Source organism: Triticum dicoccoides, chromosome 7A (assembly GCF_002162155.2).
Source record: "Triticum dicoccoides isolate Atlit2015 ecotype Zavitan chromosome 7A, WEW_v2.0, whole genome shotgun sequence".
NCBI classification, from domain to species: Eukaryota; Viridiplantae; Streptophyta; class Magnoliopsida; order Poales; family Poaceae; genus Triticum; species Triticum dicoccoides.
The window spans coordinates 208268386-208290082 of NC_041392.1; positions in this window are offsets into that span (position 1 = coordinate 208268386).

The window sequence follows — 21697 nt, forward strand, 5'->3', positions numbered from 1 at the left end:
CACCCATCTTCTTCCTCTATCTCACACAAACCCGAAAACCAACTCAAGCACGAGTTCCAGCCACTTTTGCTATGATTTTCGATCTCTTTGCTCAAAGCACCTCTCGCAAAACTGCTTGGGGAGATTGTTCCTTGGTATGTGACTCCTCCATTGGTCCAATTAGTTTTTGTTCTAGTGCTTTATTCTTTGCAAATTTGTGCTGCATAGGTGACCATGTTCTTGAGCTTGCATGTCAAATTTATATGGTTCCTAGTAGTTCTAATGCTTGATATAGGCTCTAGGCACTTGTAGGAGTAGTTGCTATTAGTATTATTGAATTGGGTTTACTTTTATTTTGAAGTTACTAAAAATTTCACATTGTTTCAGAAAAATGATGAGGAGATTATTGATGGGCTCATCAAGCCAAAGCTCAAAGGAAAAGGCACCTAAGCCTAAGAATAATTTGCCACGCACCGCGGAGATTCGGGCGTGTGAATGGCCTTCTAAAGATTTCTTGAGAGCAGCCGGTATCTATGAAGATTTTCATGAATTGGCCCACAATGCAGGCCTCACGTCTTTCCTCCACGACCAATGCGATCAGTATCTCTTACTCACAAATACCTTTGTGCAAAACTTTTATTTTCATCCTAGGAACTCACCACCTACGGTGGAATTTCATTTATATGATGAGCCTAAGGAGATGTCGCTTTATGATTTCTGTCGGATTTTTTTAGTCCCTTTTGAGGGCAAGACAGAAGAACCACATCATGATGATGTGGCTGGATTTATTGATAATATCACTGTAGGAGAAATCAGGAAGGTTTCCGATGCACGAATCACTAGCATACATTTTCCTGTTTTGCGTTACTTTGCATTATTTGCTAGTCGTTGTTTAATTGGACGCGGAAATTCTGGAAACCTTATTATCCCTGATTTAATTATTCTGCTCCAAGGTTTATATAGTGATAACACTTATAGTTTGGGCAGTATTATTGCTAGACGGTTAAATATGAACCGTACTAAGGGCCCCATCTTTGGAGGCATCTATGCCACACGCCTAGCCGCACATTTTAACATACATATTAGGCATGCTGAGAAGGAAGAAAAAGTGCTACCCCGTGTTTATCTAGATCATAAAAGTATGGTGGCACATGATTTTATTGTTAAGAATAGGGCAGGGGAGCTTAGATATCAATTGTTCTTTAATAAACATCATCCTGAGAATATTACCCTGCCCGCTCCTTCTTTGTTTGATTTGACTATAGGCACGTACCTTGTTCTGTTGATGGCTATTCACGCCTACCGAAACCCTGCACCAGTCGAGGAGCCATAACAGGAACCACAAGATGAGCCTCCGCGACAATCTGTTTATTCTTGGGATCCAGAGATGACTGTCAGCCAGTGGCAGTCAGAGTCTTCTTCTTCATCACAGTATGATCCCAACTATTCTTCGTCGCAGTACGACCCCAACAACTATTATTATGGATATCCGCCAGGCTAGCCGTGGCCATAGACCAACTTAGGCCAAAAGCCTAAGCTTGGGGGAGTACGTATTTATCACCGACATTACATTTATGTTCACACACACTCATTGCTAGATGTCGGTGCTCATACTTTTTCACTGTAATATCCATGCTAGTTTATTTTCTTTTTCCTGCTTTCTTCTTGTGTGTTTGCTTAACCTTAAGAAAAACCAAAAAAACAGTAGTAGTTTATTTTTCTGTTGTAGTAGTAATAATTAAAAAGAAAACCCAAAAATATTTCCCGTTCTTCTTTCGCTTGTTGGGAGCTTTCCCGTGTAAATAGTTTTTATTTCTTTTCCTTTCTTGGGGGTCAGTAGGAGAAGACCATAATTAAATTGTTGAAGTGGCTCTTATATGCATTATTGATTGATTTAACCAAGAGCCCATATTGCCTTGTCTTCTCCTGTTTATTGAATGCTCGCAGATTCCAGCTTAGTCCAATGCACGTGCACTCTTATTATTATTCACACCGTTCGGTCGTGCAAGTGAAAGGCAATTATGATGATATATGATGGACTGACTGAGATGAGAAAAACTGGTATGAACTCGACCTCTTTTGTTTTTGTAAATATGATGAGTCCATCATTCTTGATTCAACTTATTATGAATAAACATGTTTGCAATGACAATTAGAGATCATAGTTGCTTGTGTCATGCTTGATTAGCTATGAGTTATAATGATTTACCTTGTATGCCAACATGCTATTGAGATGATTATGATGTGGTATGATGGGGTGGTATCCTCCTTTGAATGATTTAAGTGACTTGACTTGGCACATATTCACGCATGTAGTTGAAACAAAATCAACATAGCCTTCACGATATTTATGTTCATGGTGGATTATATCCTACTCATGCTTGCATCCAATGCTTATTAATTTTAATGCATGTACATGGGTGTTGTCGCTCTCTAGTTGGTCGCTTCCTGGTCTTTTGCTAGCCTTCACCTGTACTAAGCGGGAATACTGCTTGTGCATCCAATCCCTTATACCCCAAAGTTATTCCAGATGAGTCCACCATACCTTCCTATATGCGGTATCTACTTGCCGTTCCAAGCAAATTTGTATGTGCCAAACTCTAAACCTTCAAATAAACATTCTGTTTTGTATGCTCGAATAGCTCATGTATCAACAAAGGCTGTCCTTATCTTCCGTGTTAGGCGGGTTATTCTCAAGAGGAGTGGACTCCGCTCCTTACTCATGAGAAAATGGCTGGTCACCGGGATGCCCAGTCCCATGCTTTATGCAAACTAAATCAAAATTAATTTCAAACAAAACTCCCCCTGGTACCTGATGTATGTTGGAGGCACTCGTTGTTTCGAGCAAGCCATGGATTGATGCTTGTTGGTGGAGGGGGAGTATAAACTTTACCATTCTGTTTGGGTACCGCCTATAATGTGTTTAGCATGGAAGATATCACCATCTCTTAGTTGTTACGTTGACAATGAAAGTATACCGCTCAAAATACAATTTATCTCTATTTAAAAACCGAGCTCTGGCACCTCTACAAATCCCTGCTTCCCTCTGCGAAGGGCCTATCCATTTACTTTTATGCTGAGTCATCACCCTCTTATTAAAAAGCACTAGCTGGAGAGCACAACCGTCATTTGCATTCATCACTATTAATTTATGTTGGGTATGACTATGATTGGATCTCTTTTACCATGAATTACAATTTCTAGTTAGTCCTTGATCTTTAAAGGTGCTCTGCATTTATGTTTTGCGGTCTCAGAAAGGGCTAGCGAGATACCATCTTGTTATATCATATTATGATTGTTTTGAGAAAGTGTTGTCATCCGAGATTTATTATTATTACTTGCTAGTTCATTATGCTATTGATATGAGTAATGATGAGACCTGAGAATTATTGCAAATGTGGTTAGTTATGATTTATGCTGAAAACTTGAATGCTGGCTTGACATAGTTACAACAACAAGAGCAAACAAAGTTTGTAAAAGTTTTTCTTTCTTTCTTTTAGTTTGTCAACTGAATTGCTTGAGGACAAGCAAGGGTTTAAGCTTGGGGGAGTTGATATGTCTCCGTCGTATCTACTTTTCCAAACACTTTTGCCCTTGTTTTGGACTCTATCTTGTATGATTTGAATGGAACTAACCCGGACTGACGATGTTTTCAGCAGAATTACCATGATGTTGTTTTATGTGCAGAAAACAAATATTCTCGGAATGACCTGAAACTCCACGGGAGGTCTTAGAAAAAACAATAAAAAATCCACGCCAAATATGAAGACCAGGGGGTCCACACCCTTTCCACGAGGGTGGGGGGCGCCCCACCTAGGGCGCGCCCCCCTACCTCGTGGGCCCCCTGTTGACCCTCCGACGCCAACTCCAACTCTATATATTTGCTTTCAGAGAGAAAAAAATCGGAGAGAAGAAATCATCGCGTTTTACGATACGGAGCCGCCGACAAGCCCTAAAACCTCTCGGGAGGGCTGATCTGGAGTCCGTTCGGGGCTCCGGAGAGGGGGATTCGTCGCCGTCGTCATCATCAACCATCCTCCATCACCAATTTCATGATGCTCACCGCCGTGCATGAGTAATTTCATCGTAGGCTTGCTGGACGGTGATGGGTTGGATGAGATTTATCATGTAATCGAGTTAGTTTTGTTAGGGTTTGATCCCTAGTATCCATTATATTCTGAGATTGATGTTTCTATGACTTTGCTATGCTTAATGCTTGTCACTAGGGCCCGAGTGCCATGATTTCAGATCTGAACCTATTATGTTTTCATCAATATATGAGAGTTCTAGATCCTATCTTGCAAGTCTATAGTCACCTACTATGTGTTATGATCCAGCAACCCCGAAGTGACAATAATCGGGACCACTCCTGGTGATGATCATAGTTTGAGGAGTTCATGTATTCACTATGTGCTAATGCTTTGTTCCGGTTCTCTATTAAAAGGAGGTCTTAATATCCCTTAGTTTCCAATAGGACCCCGCTGCCACAGGAGGGTAGGACAAAAGATGTCATGCAAGTTCTTTTCCATAAGCACGTATGACTATATACGGAATACATGCCTACATTACATTGACGAACTGGAGCTAGTTCTGTGTCACCCTATGTTATGACTGTTACATGATGAACCGCATCCGGCATAATTATCCATCACTGATCCGGTGCCTACGAGTTTTCCATATACTAGTTTACGCTTATTTACTTTTCCGTTGCTACTGTTACAATCACTACAAAATACTAAAAACATTACTTTTGCTGTCTTTACTTTTGTTGCCGCTACCACCACTATCATATTACTTTGCTACTAAACACTTTACTGTAGATACTAAGTTTCCAGGTGTGGTTGAATTCACAACTCAGCTGCTAATACTTGAGAATATTCTTTGACTCCCCTTGTGTTGAATCAATAAATTTGGGTTGAATACTCTACCCTCGAAAGCTGTTGCGATCCCCTATACTTGTGGGTTATCAACCCACGAGGTAGGGGGCGCGCCCTAGGGGGGCAGGCGCGCCCCCCACCCTCGTGGAGAGGTGGTGGGCCCCCTGTCCTTCATCTTTTGCAGGTATTTTTTATATTTTCCAAAAAGTTGCTCCGTGAAGTTTCAGGTCATTCCGAGAACGTTTGTTTCTGCACATAAATAACACCATGGTAATTCTGCTGACAACAGCGTCAGTCCGGGTTAGTTCCATTCAAATCATGCAAGTTAGAGTCCAAAAGAAGGGCAAAAGTGTTTGGAAAAGTAGATACGACGGAGACATATCAACTCCCCCAAGCTTAAACCTTTGCTTGTCCTCAAGCAATTCAGTTGACAAACTGAAAGTTATAAGAAAAACTTTTACAAACTCTGTTTGCTCTTGTTGTTGTAAATATGTAAAGCCAGCATTCAAGTTTTCAGCAAAGATTATAACTAACCACATTCGCAATAAAGCTTAGGTCTCAAGTTTACTCATATCAATAGCATAATCAACTAGCGAACAATAATAATAAATCTCGGATGACAACACTTTCTCAAAACAATCATAATATGATATAACAAGGTGGTATCTCGCTAGCCCTTTCTGAGACCGCAAAACATAAATGCAGAGCAACTTTAAAGACCAAGGACTGACTAGACATTGTAATTCATGGTAAAAGAGATCCAGTCAAGTCATACTCAATGTAAACTAACAATAATGAATGCAAATGACAGCGGTGCTCTCCAACTGGTTCTTTTTAATAAGAGGATGATGACTCAGCATAAAAGTAAATAGATAGGCCCTTCACAGAGGGCAGCAGGGATTTGTAGAGGTGCCAGAGCTTGGTTTTGAAATAGAGATGAATAATATTTTGAGCGATATACTTTCATTGTCAACATAACAACCAAGAGATGGCGATATCTTCCATGCTACACACATTATAGGCGGTTCCCAAACAGAATGGTAAACTTTATACTCCCCCTTCCACCAACAAGCATCAATCCATGGCTTGCTCGAAACAACGAGTGCCTCCAACTAACAAGAGTCCCAGGGGGAGTTTTGTTTGCAATTATTTTGATTTAGTTTGCATAAAGCATGGGACTGGGCATCCCGGTGACCAGCCATTTATCTCGTGAGTGAGGAGCGGAGTCCACTCCTCTTGAGAATAACCCGCTAAATATGGAAGATACAGACACCCCTAGTTGATACATGAGCTATTCGAGCATACAAAACAGGATATTTATTTGAAGGCTTAGAGTTTGGCACATACAAATTTACTTGGAACGGCAGGTAGGTATCGTATATATGTAGGTATAGTGGACTCATGTGGAATAACTTTGGAGTTTAAGGGATTGGATGCACAAGCAGTATTCCCACTTAGTACAAGTGAAGGCTAGCAAAAGACTGGGAAGCGACCAGCTAGAGAGCGACAACAGTCATGAACATGCATTAAAATTAATCAACACCGAATGCAAGCATGAGTAGGATATAATCCACCATGAACATAAATATCGTGAAGGCTATGTTGATTTTGTTTCAACTACATGCGTGAACATGCGCCAAGTCAAGTCACTTAAATCATTGAGAGGAGGATACCACCCTATCATACCACATCATAACCATTTCAATAGCATGTTGGCACACAAGGTAAACCATTATAACTCATAGCTAATCAAGCATGGCACAAGAAACTATGATTTCTAGTTGTCATTGCAAACATGTTTATTCATAATATGCCGAATCATGAACTAATCATATTTACAAAAAAAGAGGTCGAGTTCATACCAACTTTTCTTATCTCAGTCAGTCCATCATATGTCGTCATAATTGCCTTTCACTTGCACGACCGAACGATGTGAATAATATTAATAATAGTGTGTGTGCATTGGACTAAGCTGGAATCTGCAAGCATTCAATAAACAGGAGAAGACAAGGCAATATGGGCTCTTTTGTCAGATCAACAATAATGCATATAAGAGCCACTTCAACAATTTAATTATGGTCTTCTCGTATCGACCCCCAAAGAAAAGAAAAGAAATAAAACTATTTACACGGGAAAGCTCCCAACAAGCAAAAGAAGAACATGCAATATTTTTGGGTTTTCTTTTTAATTACTACTACAAGCATGGAAAGTAAACTAATTAAAAGCTACAACTAATTTTTTTTGTTTTTCTTAAGGTTTATTAAACACACAAGAAGAAAGCATAAAAAGGAAATTAAACTAGCATGGATGATACAATGAAAAAGTATGAACACCGACATCTAGCAATGAGTGTGTGAACATAAATGTAATGTCGGTGGGAAATACGTACTCCCCCAAGCTTAGGCTTTTGGCCTAAGTTGGTCTATGGCCACGGCTGGCCTGGCAGATATCCATAATAGTAGTTGGGGTCGTACTGCGATGCAGCGGCTATCGCCTACTGGGCTGCAGCGTGGCGACGAGCGGCCTCCGCTCTCCTCTCGTACTCATCTCCCTCCTCTCTGGTAATAGTATATCTTCCTTTTGCCTAATGATCAAAGAAGGTAGGAGCAGGGAGAGTAATATGGACAGAACGGCGTCTGTCAAAGATTAGTCGGTACTGGAGAGGTGATTCATTCCTCTCGACAAACTGGTGGTGAACTATAGCATTAAAGTCTAGGTAAGCAGGAGGTAATTCAATATCATCTTCGCGTATGGCTATACCAAGAAAATTAGCTATGTGGGTTGCATAAATTCCTCCAAAGAAATATCCATCAAATCTATTAAGATGCGACCTACGTGCAACAATGGCTCCCAAATTATAAGATTTATCTCCTAACACAGCACTCCTAAGAATACTGAGGTCAGGGGCACACATGTGACATGCCTCATCTTTACCATTAATGCACCTACCTATGAAGAGAGCAAAATAATGTATAGCAGGAAAGTGAATGCTCCCTATGATGGCTTGTGTTATATCTCTAGATTCTCCCACAGTTATGCTAGCAAGAAAATCTCTAAATTCAGATTTGCGAGGATCCCTTATACTACCCCATTGTGGAAGTTTGCAAGCAGTGGTAAAATTCTCTAAGTACATAGTATAAGAATTTTTGTAAAGATCAAACAGGACAGTTGGAGAATTACGTGACGATGAAAATTTAAACCTCCTCACAAAGGTACTAGTGAGAATGTGATACTGACCGCACTTGTCTTGCTCGAAGCTCACAAGATCGGCGTACGCAAATATGCGTTGAATTCTTCCTTAATTCCTTCTCGATCCATAAAATTTTCAGAAGGCCACTCACAAGGACGCACTGGAGCGTCTCTTGGTGGCTCTTCATCAGCATCATGCATTGCAAGCCTGGGTCCTTGCTTCCTGGAGGAACCACCTTGGAACATTTTCCTAAGCATTTTTCTTCCTCAGAAAAATTCTAAATTTTTTTAGTAACTTCAAAATAAAAGTAAACCAAACTCAATAATATTGATAGCAACTACTACAAGTGCCTAGGGCCTATATCGTGCATCAAAACTACTTTTGACCATATAAATTTGACATGCAAGCTCAAGAACAGGGTCACCTAAGCAGCAAAAATTTGCAATGAATAAAGCACTAGACCAAAAACTAATTGGACTAATGGAGGAGTCACATACCAAGGAACAATCTCCCCAAGCAGTTTTGCGAGAGGTGCTTTGAGCAAGGAGATCGAAAATGGCAGCAAAATGAGCTTGGACTCGGGTTTGAGCTGGTTGTTCGTGTTTGTGGGAGGAAGAAGAAGTGTGTGAGTGAAAGGATAAGTGGAGGAGGGCCACCGTGGGCCCACGAGGCAGGGTGCACGCCCAGGGGGTAGGGCGCGCCCTCCACCGTCGTGGACAGGTGGTTGACCCCCCTACTGTGTTCTCAGTACCAAATATTCTCAAATATTCTAAAAAATCATATTTAAATTTCAGGGCATTTGGAGAACTTTTATTTTCGGGGTATTTTTATATTGCACGGATAATCAGATATCAGACAGAAAAATATTTATTTTTATTTTATTTAATATAAATAACAGAAAGTAAAAGTGGGGTATACAAGGTTGTGCCTTCTAGTTTCACCCATCTCATGCTCATCAAAAGGAATCCACTAACAAGGTTGATCAAGTCTTGTTAACAAACTCATTCCGAATAACATGGAACCAGAGAAATTTCGAATAACACTATGTTACCTCAACGGGGATGTGCACATCCCCAATAATAAGAATATCATATTTCATCTTGACAGTAGGAAGAGGAAATTCAAAACCTCCAAATATAGTCGATGGAATTTTTCCAATAGAGTTGATACTATGAACTTGAGGTTGTTTCCTCGGAAAGTGTACCGTGTGCTCATTACCATTAATATGAAAAGTCATATTGCCTTTAGTGCAATCAATAACAACCCCTGCAGTATTCAAAAAGGGTCTTCCAAGAATAATAGACATACTATCGTCCTCGGGAATATCAAGAATAACAAAGTTCGTTAAAATAGTAACGTTTGCAACTACGACAGGCACATCCTCACAAATACCGATAGGTATAGCAGTTGATTTATCAGCCATTTGCAAAGATATTTCAGTAGGTGTCAACTTATTCAAATCAAGTCTATGATATAAAGAGAGAGGCATAACACTAACACCGGCTCCAAGATCACATAAAGCAGTTTTAACATAGTTTCTTTTACTGGAGCATGGTATAGTTCGTACATCGGGATCTCCAAGTTTCTTTGGTATTCCACCCTTAAAAGTATAATTAGCAAGCATGGTGGAAATTTCAGCTTCCGGTATCTTTCTTTTATTTGTAACAATTTCTTTCATGTACTTAGCATAAGGATTCATTTTAAGCATATCAGTTAATCACATACGCAAAAAGATAGGTCTAATCATTTCAGCAAAGCTCTCAAAATCCTCATCATCCTTTTTCTTGGATGGTTTGGCAGGAAAACGCATGGGTTTCTGAACCCAAGGCTCTCTTTCCTTATCATGTTTCCTAGCAACAAAGTCGTTCTTATCATAATGTTGATTATTTGATTGTGGGTTATCAAGATCAACAACAGGTTCAATTTCTACATCATTATCATTACTAGGTTGAGCATCATCATGAACATTATCAGTAACATTATTACTAGTTTCAGGTTCATTACATGGTTGAGTTTCAGCATCATAAATAGAAATATCATTTGGATTCTCAGGTGTTTCAGTAACAGGTTCATTAGAAGAATGCAAAGTTATATCATTTTTCTTTTTCTTCTTTTTAGAAGGACTAGGTCCATCTGTATTATTTCTCTGAGAATCTTGCTCAATTCTCTTAGGATGGCCCTCAGGATACAAAGGTTCCCGAGTCATTTTACCACCTCTAGTCATAACTCTAACAGCATTATCATTATTCTTACTATTCAATTCATTGAGAAATTCATTTTGAGCTTTAAGTTCTTGTTCTACTTGAGTGGTAACCATAGAAGCATGTTTACTAATAAGTTTAAGTTCACCTTTGACATTAGCCATATAATCACCCAAGTGTTCAAGCATGTTTGAATTGTATTTCAATTGTCTACCAAAATAAGCATTAAAGTCTTCTTGCTTAGCCATAAATTTATCAAACTCATCTAAGCATGGGCTAGCAAATTTTGTAAACGGGTGAGGGAGTCCTGGATTAGGGGGTGTCCGGGTAGCCGGACTATACCTTCAGCCGAACTCCAGGACTATGAAGATACAAGATTGAAGACTTCGTCCCGTGTCCGAATGGGACTTTCCTTGGCTTGGAAGGAAAGCTTGGCGATGCGGATATTTAGATCTCCTACTATTGTAACCGACTTTGTGTAACCCTAACCCTCTCCGGTGTCTATATAAACCGGAGGGTTTTAGTCCGTAGGACAACTTCATCATACAACAATCATACCATAGGCTAGCTTCTAGGGTTTAGCCTCCTTGATCTCGTGGTAGATCTACTCTTGTACTACCCATATCATCAATATTAATCAAGCAGGACGTAGGGTTTTACCTCCATCAAGAGGGCCCGAACCTGGGTAAAACTTCGTGTTCCTTGCCTCCTGTTACCATCCGGCCTAGACGCACAGTTCGGGACCCCCTACCCGAGATCCGGCGGTTTTGACACCGACATTGGTGTTTTTATTGAGAGCTCCTCTATGTCGTCGCAATCAAGAAGGATGCCTCTTCCCGTCTTTAAAGATGGCGCCGTTACTAAGGGAGCCTTGGCTGTCGGCCAAACTCTCCGGCTAGGCGGTTTTCTCATGACCGCTTGTTCGGCCGTTGCACCGACGGTGACCTCTCGGGTCATCAAAAGCAATCTTCATGTCAGCTTGGAACTCGTCAAGCAGTTAGATCCAATGGAGCTCTCTTCCGTAAACGAGCTCTTGGATCGCATCGCCGCCTTGGGGGTCACTACGGATTATGACCAGGTTGGGCTTAAACCCGATCTAAGAGAAACTAATTCTCCCCAAGTCACCCATCACGTTGTCGTGGTAGAGGCATAGTGCGGCAACTCTTCATCTATTTTAAGGACTAGCTACGTCCGGATTCCCGATCCCTCCAAGCCGGATACCTGCGGAGGGGAGGATGTAACTCAAGACTTGAACTTAGAATCAGGCAACGGGCTAGATTCACTGGACAACATCCAAGAATCCAAACTTCAGAGTTCAGAAACTCCTTGGCCTCTGAGTCTTAGATTGGGTGAAGTTCCGAATAATTCCACCCACCCACCTGAACATAAGCGATCTATCCCAAATCAGGCAAAAGCCCGAAGAAACAGTACATCATTACTGGGCAAGGTTCCTCCTGGTTATGAACAGGATAAAGGACTGCCGCGAGGAAGACGCAATCTCAATCTTTTGCAATAATTGCACGGACAAGGGAATCCTCAACACCACAGGTCGTCGTGATATTACACGCTTCTCTGACTTGGCGTCCATAGTACAAAAGTACTGTGCGATGGAAAGCGCCTGGAAAACCGAAACTAAATTTTGGGACAATCCGGCCCTGAATAGAAACCTCGTCCGAAATAAAAGGGTGCATCATCATCAGACACCCGGGTTAAAAACCAAAAAACCAAAACCCTCTACAGGGCATGGAACCGTACTGGAGGGATGGATGAATGGACCCTGTAAAATTCATAGTACAGAGGACGCCACACCAACTCATAGCCTTAGAGCATGTTGGATACTCTGGCAGGTGGCCAAAAGGGGCGAAGATCTCCTAATTCCGGAGGCCGCAGAAAACCACCTCAGGGACTCCAGTACAGTCTTAACATTCTTCGAGACTTTTGCATCAAATAATATGCGAAAAAGAACACTCCGTAGCCTCGCCGAAGTCTATCAAGTAGCAACAATAAACCCATGGAGTGACACGGCTATTACTTTTAATGCCAGTGATGAACCTAAAACCCGAACAGCTCGAGCACCAGCCGCATTGGTACTCAGTCCTATAGTGGACGGCTTTCGCCTCACCAAGGTACTCATGGACGGAGGCAGCGGATTGAACCTCATTTATGAGGAAACCCTTCAAAAAATGGAAATAGACTGGAACCGCATTGAGCGAAGCAGCACAACCTTTAGAGGAATAATCCCCAGTCGGGAAGCGCGCTGTGCAGGAAAAATCACACTAGATGTGGTGTTCGGCACGCTGGATAATTATAGGTCCGAAGAGGTCACATTCCAAGTGGCCCCATTCAGTAGTGGATACCACGCTCTACTGGGGCGGGAAGCGTTTACAATCTTCCAAGCAATACCCCATTACGGGTACATGAAGCTCAAGATGCCCGGGCCGAACGGAATCATCACTCTCGCTAGTGATCCGGACATAGCACTCCGTGCCAAAAAAAAGACAGCCGCATTGGCCCTTGAGGCACTGTCTGAAGCCCTAGCGGCTGAGGAACTGACTACGCTGCGCTCCACGATAAACAGGGACGATGTGATACTCGATAAAAGATCCAAGTCCACCTCATTTAAACCAGCGTATGAAATAGTCAAATTCCAGGTCCATCCAACAGACCCCAATAAAACAGCTTCCATCGGGGCACGATTAAACCCCGATGTAGACGCCGCACTGCGAGAATTCCTACGGGAGAACTGGGACATTTTTGCCTGGCACCCTTCAGACATGCCAGGAATCCCACGCAGGCTGGCCGAACACAGCTTAAATATCCTAAAAGGATTCAAACCTGTCAAACAAGCCCTTCGGCGTTTCTTTGAGCCCAAGAGACAGGCAATGGGAGAGGAGCTAGCTAAACTATTGGAGGCCGGATTCATCAGAGATATAAAACATCCGGACTGGCTAGCAAACTTGGTGATGGTACCAAAGAAGGACAAATCCTGGCGCCTATGCGTTGACTTCAAAGACCTTAACAAGGCTTGCCCAAAGGATCCCTTCCCCCTCCCCCGCATCGATCAAATTATCGACGCCACTACAGGACACGATTTGTTGTGCTTCCTCGACGCATACTCCGGTTACCATCAAATCAAGATGGCCGAGTCAGACCAGGCCGCAACGGCGTTCATCACCCCATACGACCCATTCTGCTTCAACACAATGCCTTTCGGGCTCAAAAACACCGGCGCAACATATCAACTCATGATTCACACATGTCTGGCAAACCAGATCAGCAAAACAGTAGAGGCATACGTGGATGATGTGGTCGTAAAAACAAGACATGTCGAATCTCTAGTAGATGACTTGAGGCTTACATTTGACAACCTCCGAGCATATTACATCAAGCTAAATCTGGAAAAATGCGTTTTCGGCGTTCTAGCCGGAAAGCTCTTGGGCTTCATTGTATCCAGTAGAGGAATCGAAGCAAATCCAGCCAAGATCCGAGCTTTGTCACAATTGGATATCCCAAAGGACCTCAAACAAATACAAAAATTAACCAGATGCGTGGCGGCTCTAAGCCGCTTTATCTCCCGTTTGGGAGAAAAGGCGCTACCCCTCTATCGCCTCCTTCGGCGCACCGAACACTTCGAGTGGACGGATGCCGCCACGGCCGGACTCGAGGAAATAAAAGCCATATTGGCAACAAACCCTGTCCTGGCCGCGCCAAACATCGGCGAACCAATGCTATTGTACATTGCAGCAACCCATCAAGTTGTCAGCGCAGTACTCGTCGTCGAGCGGAAAACGGATGGACACAAATTCCCCCTTCAAAAGCCGGTTTACTATGTGTCCACTGTCCTCACCCCATGCAAATCACGGTAACCACATTATCAAAAGATTGCATATGCGGTATTCATGGCATCCCGGAAGCTACGACACTACTTTCAAGAGTGTTCAATCACAGTAGCATCGGAAGTACCACTCAACGATATTATAAACAACCGTGACGCAACGGGCCGGATTGCAAAATGGGCCATCGAGCTCCTCCCGTTCGACATAACTTATAGGCCACGGCGAGCTATCAAGTCGCAAGTTTTGGCCGACTTCGTCGCAGAATGGACGGAGGCCGAACTCCCTAAAGAGTACGACACATATTCAAACTGGATCATGCACTTCGACGGTTCCAAAATGTTGGCCGGACTTGGGGCCGGCGTCGTTTTGACGTCCCCCACAGGAGACACAGTTCAATATGTACTCCAGATTATGTACACGGACTCGAACAATGCAGCCGAATACGTGGCCCTTTTACATGGTCTCCGGATGGCAGTATCCATGGGCATTCAACGCCTAGAGGTGCGCGGGGATTCGAACCTCACGATATCCCAAATAAATGGAGACTTCGATGCCAAGGATCCAAAAATGGCAGCTTACCGCAACGCCGTCCTCAAAATGTCAGCTCGGTTTGAGGGGCTCGAATTTCACCATATAGCCCGAGAAAACAATCAGGCGGCAGACGTCCTAGCACGCATCGGTGCAAAACGCGATGCGATCCCCCCCAACGTCTTCCTGGAAAGGCTGTTCAAGCCATCCGTAGTATGGGAAGGGGAACATGGCAATATTAGCCCGGACCCAACCGCACTGTCCGATGCCAAACAATCTGACATAATCGGAGGCTCTGCCAATGAAATCACAACCTCAGCCCACGTACTAATGGCCGTTATCACCCCATGGACAGAACCATTCCTAGCCTACCTTACTAGGCAGAAACTCCCAGAGGACCGAAATGAGGCACGCTGTATAGTGCGGCGATCTAAAGCCTATAAAGTCCATGAGGGAGAACTTTATAAGAAAAGCACTACCGGAGTCCTTCAAAGGTGCATCTCCGAAGAGGAAGGGCGGAACCTGCTGGCTGAAATTCATGCCGGACTCGGTGGCCATCACGCCGCAGCCCGGTCCCTTGTAAGTAAGGCTTTCCGTACAGGCTTTTATTGGCCGACGGCCCGGGCGGACGCTCAGGACTTGGTCCAATGATGCGCCGGTTGCCAGCTTTTTGCAAACCAAAGCCATATGCCACCCACCGCCCTCCAAACTATCCCCATCACTTGGCCTTTCGCGGTCTGGGGGCTTGACATGGTGGGACCCCTTAAGGGCGGAACCCACAAGAAAAAATACTTACTGGTAATGGTGGATAAGTTCTCCAAATGGATAGAAGCCAAGACGGCCGAATCCGGACCTATGATAGACTTTATATCCGGGGTCGTACACCGTTATGGCGTCCCCCAAAACATCATCACCGATAACGGCACGAACTTTACGGCCGATGAGGTAAAACTCTGGTGCAAAAACATGGGCATCAAGCTCGATTATGCTTCCGTCTATCACCCACAAACTAACGGTCAGGTCGAACGTGCAAATGGTCTCATCATGAGCGGCATCAAACCCAGATTAGTGCGGTCCCTCAAGGAATCTAACACGCACTGGGTAGAGGAGCTCGACTCCATACTCTGGGGGCTGCGGACCACGCCGAATCGCACCACCGGATACACACCATTTTTTATGGTGTACGGCGCAGAGGCAGTCTTGCCCTGTGACATAATTCATGACTCACCTCGAGTGTGCATGTACAAAGAAAGGGAAGCCGAGCTCGATCGGCAGGACAGTTTGGACGCCTTAGAGGAGGAGCGCGACGTGGCAAAAGCTCGTTCCGCATTCTATCAACAGCAGGCTCGAAGATATCGAAGCAGAGAAGTGCGGGCCAAAAACTACAACGTTGGCGAATTAGTTCTACGCCTGCCGGACAAGAAAAAGGACAAGCTGATGCCCAAGTGGGAAGGTCCCTTCATAATCTACCAAGTCCTGGCTGGTGGAGCATACCGCCTGCGAGATGCGTCGGATAACCGACTCGAGCCAAACCCATGGAACGCAGCCCGTCTCCGAAGATTCTATGCCTAGCGCCGGACTCTGTGTTTGTCTCCTTCCTCTGTCCATTTTTTACATTTTCTGTCTTACATTTCTCTCCTTCCCCCCTTTTCTTTTATAGCCCTTAAAGGCTCCTCAAGTGACATGCTACTCGCGCTCATTAAACCTGGGGGCTTCTTTAACAGAAGCTTATTTATACGGGCTTCATGCCCACCACATGTGTCAAACTTCTGCATGTACCTTTTCTTCACCATTATATGCATCGATATGACTTAAGTTTTGGCCAAGCTGGGTTGCCTAGCTCCTGTGCTTACCCCTACGTTCCCGATTGTTCGGCTAGGTGGTAAAGGGAGCACCTCTGCGATTGTTACTGCCAGATCAGCCGGATGTGTACCTCAGACTGGGTGAAGCCGAAAGCTAGTGTTCTTAAGGGAATATTCGGTCGGTGAACTAAAAGATGACCTTTTTTTACTTATTTATATATATGCCCCCAGATGATTTTCCTGCGTTTGCAGTCCGGACATGCACTTTAGGGCATGCCTCCTAGAGAAAGGAACCCCTAACAGAACTATTCTCTCTGGAAGATGTTTCTCACTAACCATGTAATATAACATAACTAGTTGGGCACTTGTCTGATAAAGCACTAATGACCCCTACGCCTAGTCTCCATGCATATCCCGGTTCTTACATAACCGGTAGGGTATTCGGACACACTCCGGACCGTCAGGTCCTGAGGTTGAAGCGAAAAGGTCGGCAATGACAAACGATCTACAATCCGGCTAGAAGGCATTACACATGTCAATTAAAAATTACATAGTCACTCTGACTGATTGTATTCCTCTTCAATACCATCTAACAGGCTGTATAACTTACAGTCCTGTTGGGAATACTTGGCGGCCAATTCTACTTGGCCGTACACTAAGCTTACAGGGATCTCCTTCCCGTCAGGCCCCACAGGTCCGACCTCGGCCATGTGGTTTGGGTCAGACTTCGTGTACCGCGTCTTCACCATGGCCCAGGCCTCCCTAGCGCCTTGTCGGCAGGCCGTTACCTTCCACAACCAGAAGCGCCGCCGAGCTCCCTTAAGCTTCTCCAAAAGCTCTCCAAGGCCCTCGGGCATGGAGTGGGAAGGCCATAAGGCTTGGGCAACGCCTCGCATCGCCTGTCGAAATCGCTCGTGCAGTTGCGAGAGCTCGGGAAGAAGGTCACCCGAAGAACCGGGCATCTCCTCTGCAGGACGACCCGTTAGCATACCTACAGACATTACTCTGTTAGTCGACTTCCTCGCCGAACTCTTTTCTTTCAAAGATTCACTTAAGCACTTACTAAATATGCCGCGTCGAAGCCGCTGATTCTCCTTAGTGGAGTCCGACAGTTGGCCATGAACATCTTTAAGTTCAACGTCCAGCTTGGTGTTGGCATCCTGAAGATCATTCTTCTCCCGCCTCACCCTTGTCAGCATACTCTCACCGGCCTTTAGCCGGCGTAAGAGTTGTTGCCTCTCCGGATCCAGTCCGGCGCCATCTGCAATATGATTTGCCAGATTTACACCCACGCCGCACTTCGCAAGATACTAATCTTTCAAAGTGTATCTTACCAGAGGGGGTCTCTTTGGGCTCCCCTGCCGCGGCTAGTGCGGCCTCCAGTTGGGCTTTGCACTCTTCCAGCTCCTGGGACAGTGCGGTATTCTTCTCTGTGAGAACCTGCATAACAAATGATCCTTAAATCAGTTACTCTAACTGTTTCAAGTCTCGGGGGCTACTGGTATATATATATTTACCAAAAAATTTCTTACCCATATGTCTTTTACATATTGCTCCGTGGCTCTGGCTAAACCATTTTGAGCGGCACGGAGGTACGCATCTCCCGAATTGAAGGCATCTAATGCCTCTTGGGAGAAACAAGCGTCGTGAAGAACTGTCCGGCGACGCCTATGGTTCATGGCACAATCCACCTCGGAATTGGTGGCAGACAGCCTGTCCGCATCCTCTGTCGGAGGAGCGTCCGGTGCACGCCTTGTGTTCGTTTCCGCTTCCGGGCCAGGCGTTGGAGCCTGGCTGGTGGAGGCGTGATTGGCAACCTCTCCAGATGTAGTCCGGCGAGGTCTCTTCGTCCTGAAGATAGCATGAACATTAATATGCCCTGAAGGAATAACACCAGGGAAAAAGAGGGTGCGCTATACCTTTGCGCCGGTGTCTCAGTCCGGACTACATTCCTTTTTACCCCACGGGGCCCTGCGGCCCCTCGTTGGCTAGCCGCCGCAGGTTCGGCCTCCCGCCTTGGAAACCTCCCCTGCAAAACACGGTCGTTGTCAGGAAACCTGAAATGCGTGAGAATAGATTCCTTCTCAAGGGGATGAGACTCCGCTCTCTGTTACCTGGGAGGCCGGAATTAACCCTGGGTAATCAGCCGTAATGGCCACCAAGGTATTGTCCTTGCTTAGCTGATGAAACACCCCGTCGATCAGCTCCACCGATATGTCCGGATCCTCTTCGGAGTCCGGATCGAGGGACCGTTCTGGATCCTCGGGCTGTGGGGGACGTCTGTTTATACCCTTTACCTCCTGACTCGGTTCCTGCGTTGAAGTTGTTAGACTACATATTTAATCATGGGAATATAAAACAGATGGGCAAGCACAATTGTCCACTTACCCAACTCGTGGGGTTGTACATAGTAAATCCGCCCTGCGGGTTGACGCGGAGGAATTCCTCCTCTTCTCCCTTGTACAAAGAGCATAAGATCTTTACTAGAGCGGCAACTGAGGCTGGCCCCTTACGACCATAACGGGTGGTGTCATCCTCCCCGTTAAAATCCCACATGGGGTGGCCTCTATATTGAAGCGGCTGCACCCCCCGCATAATGCATGCAGCCATGACTCCAATCATGGTTAGTCCGGAATGAGCCCATAGTCTTATCCGGCCCATCAGGTGAAGGATGTCCATGTCGCCTTCTTTCTGAGAGCTCCGTGGACGCCAGCTTAGGCGTTTCTTTAAGGGAGCACTGTTGAATTCGGGGAGACCGACCCGGATAGGATCCGGCAGCGGGACATCATCTATATAAAACCATTCCGAAGGCCAGTCCTCGGATGCCTTCTTTGGGGTTCCGGATAAATATCCGGTACTGGCGATACGCCACACTTTGGCTCCGCCCACTTGATATATAGACCCCTCTCGAGAGCGGGGCACCAGGCAGAATACCCTCTTCCACAGCGCGAAATGAGCCTCAACACCCAATAATAGCTCACAAAGGGCGACGAAGCCCGCGATATGCAATATGGAGCCGGGCATGAGATTGTGCAGCTGGAGGCCGTAGAACTCCAGAAGCCCACGGAGAAATGGATGAATTGGAAATCCAAGTCCTCTTATTAGATAAGGGATGAGGCACACCCGCTCTCCTTTGGAGGGATTGGGGGTGCTCTCCGCTTGCTCTCCGCCATTATAGGTGGCGAGTCCGGCTCGGACCGGGACCATATAGGCCTAAGGGAGAAATCCCTTGGCCTGAAGCGACACTAGCTCGCTGTGCGGGATGGAGCACCTCTCCCAGTCTCCAGGTTTAGGACTGGAAGGGCGAGAGGAGGAGCTACGACGGCTGGCCATGTTGGAATGGACCTTTGCTGGAGGCGCTCTGATGATTACTCGCGAAGAGGAGAAGGTGTGGTTTGGATCTGAATCCCCATCCCATTAAATAGGTGTCTCGTTTAGCGGCTAGGGGTGTGAATGTAAAAACACCCCAACTTTTCGCATTCGTTTGACACGTGGAAGACGGCCATTATTGGGCGTGGAAGCCAAGGTGCGCTACATTACGAAAATCGGACATTATTTAACAGGTACACGGAATTTTGAGAAGAACCCGCCTTGCAATGTCGAAGACAATCTGCGCGCCGGACTCATCGTCATTGAAGCCTGGTTCGGGGGCTACTGAGGGAGTCCTGGATTAGGGGGTGTCCGAGTAGCCGGACTATACCTTCAGCCAGACTCCAGGACTATGAAGATACAAGATTGAAGACTTCGTCCCGTGTCTGGATGGGACTTTCCTTGGTGTGGAAGGCAAGCTTGGTGATGCGGATATCTAGATCTCCTACTATTGTAACCGACTTTGTGTAACCCTAACCCTCTCCGGTGTCTATATAAACCGGAGGGTTTTAGTCCGTAGGACAACTTCATCATACAACAATCATACCATAGGCTAGCTTCTAGGGTTTAGCCTCCTTGATCTCGTGGTAGATCTACTCTTGTACTACCCATATCATCAATATTAATCAAGCAGGACGTAGGGTTTTACCTCCATCAAGAGGGCCCGAACCTGGGTAAAACATCGTGTTCCTTGCCTCCCGTTACCATCCGGCCTAGACGCACAGTTCGGGACCCCCTACCCGAGATCTGCCGGTTTTGACACCGACAACGGGATTTCAGCTTTATCATATCTATAGAGAGAATTTACCTTTACTACCTATGTCGGGTTATCAAGACCATGAGTTTCTTCAATAGGTAATGGATTAAGATCATATGTTTCTTCAACCGGCAGTAAATTAAGACCATGTATTTCTTCAATAGGAGGTAAATTCTTAACATCTTCAGCTTTAATACGTTTTCTTTCATAGATTTCTTTGCCTCTTGCATATATTCAGGACTGAGAAATAGAATACCCCTCTTCTTCGGAGTTGGTTTAGGAATAGGCTCAGGAATTGGCTCCGGAGGTGTCCAATTATTTTCATTTGTCAACATATTATTCAACAGAATTTCAGCTTCATCCAGTGTTCTTTCCCTGAAAACAGAACCAGCACAACTATCCAGGTAATCTCTGGAGGCATTGGTTATTCCATTATAAAATATATCAAGTATTTCATTTTTCTTAAGAGGATGATCAGACAAAGCATTAAGTAATTGAAGAAGCCTCCCCCAAGCTTGTGGGAGACTCTCTTCTTCAATTTGCACAAAATTATATATATCCCTTAAAGCAGCTTGTTTCTTATGAGCAGGGAAATATTTAGCAGAGAAGTAATAAATCATATCCTATGGACTATGCACACAACCAACATCAAGAGAATTAAACCATATCTTAGCATCACCCTTTAATGAGAACGGTAATATTTTAAGGATATAAAAGTAGCGAGTTCTCTCATCTTTAGTAAACAGGGTAGCTATATCATTTAATTTAGTAAGATGTGCTACAACAGTTTCAGATTCATAGCCATGAAAAGGATCAGATTCAACCAAAGTAATTATATCAGGATCAACAGAGAATTCATAATCTTTATCGGTAAGACAGATAGGTGAAGTAGCAAAAGCAGGGTCAGGTTTCATTCTAGCATTTAGAGATTGCTTATTCCATTTAGCTAATAACCTCTTAAGTTCATATATATCTTTGCAAGCTAAAATAGCTAAAGAGGCTTCTTGATCAAAAACATAACCCTCGGGAATAACAAGTGATTCTTCATCATCACTTTCATCAGTATTATCAGATTCAATATTTTCAATCTCTCTAGCCCTAGCAAGTTGTTCATCAAGAAATTCACCAAGTGGCATGGTAGTATCAAGCATAGAAGTA